Below are 1,269 nucleotides of genomic sequence, written 5' to 3'. Positions count from 1 at the left end.
TCGATCGACACTCTCTTGTGTCTGCATCTAACCGGTGAGACACAAGATCTAGTCTGTTAACCAGTGGTACATGCGACAGCTGATCACTGAGTTAAGCGAATGAGCTCTAATATATCATGCATGCAACAGTTAGGCATCTATAGAATTATAATCTCCAACACCTGAATAGTGGCCCTGCATCTAATATCATTTCCAACCTAAGTTACATTTATCATTTACTCGCTAGTTACTATTGCTATTTTATTTAAAACATTACAACCTTTAGAATTAATAAACACTAGATTTAATTGTTCCCTAGCTCCTTGTGGATTCGATCCCTAAGTACTACATCTGAACCTCTTTTGATGAGAGTAACACTCCTTAGGGTAATTTGAGTGGTATCAAATTTGGCGCCGTTGCCGGGGAGCTTTGATCGCCATTAGATTTAGTTTTATTAATTTTATTCTTTTCTTTACCCCCTTTCTAATAATCTTTTTTTTTGTCTTTTCAGGTGCATGCCCAGCGGTACCAGAAGCAACAAGGAGAAAGACTTGCTGTTCTCAGACGATCCTGCTCATTTGGAACGCACCATCCGTAGAGGTCAACGTTCCACATCGCTCGACGCAACCACTTCGTCGTCGATCGATACGCACAACCAACCGTGGACCGATACCAGACCGTCATCGTCGATCGATCTCAATCTTTCGACAACGATCGATACTACACCGCGTACGTCGATCGACACCGTGTCGTCAAAAATGGTAAACACTATTATTCAAACTCAGGATGAGAACGGAAACTTGTATGACCAGGCTGGTCATCTGCGTAATCCAACAGGTCAGAAAATAGATGCTCAGGGAATTGTAATCCCTGATGCTGATGCTACAGAAGCTGCTCAACCTGTAGATGAGGACGCTCGATCGAAACCACTGGCCGACTACAATCGCCCAGATGAGTACTATTCCAACAGATCAGCGATTCGACTTCCGGAGATCCAGAAGCAGAATTTCGAGCTGAAGCCTCAATACTACACTCTCGTGTCGCAGATACCCTACTCTGGGTTACCGCACGAGCATCCTATGGACCATTTGGAACGGATCGAGGATCTAATCGCTGCCATTCGGATGGAAGGAGTCCCCGAAGATTACCTGCTGTGCAAGCTCTTCAGATACACGCTGAATGGAGAAGCGATGCACTGGCTTAGGCAGCAACCCACATGATCTTTAACATCCTGGAGCGACATCAAGAATGCTTTCTTACGAAACTTCTTTGATGAGGCGCGCGCTGAAG

This window comes from Brassica rapa, chromosome A02 (assembly GCF_000309985.2).
Source record: "Brassica rapa cultivar Chiifu-401-42 chromosome A02, CAAS_Brap_v3.01, whole genome shotgun sequence".
NCBI lineage: Eukaryota > Viridiplantae > Streptophyta > Magnoliopsida > Brassicales > Brassicaceae > Brassica > Brassica rapa.
This window is presented reverse-complemented; position numbering follows the sequence as displayed.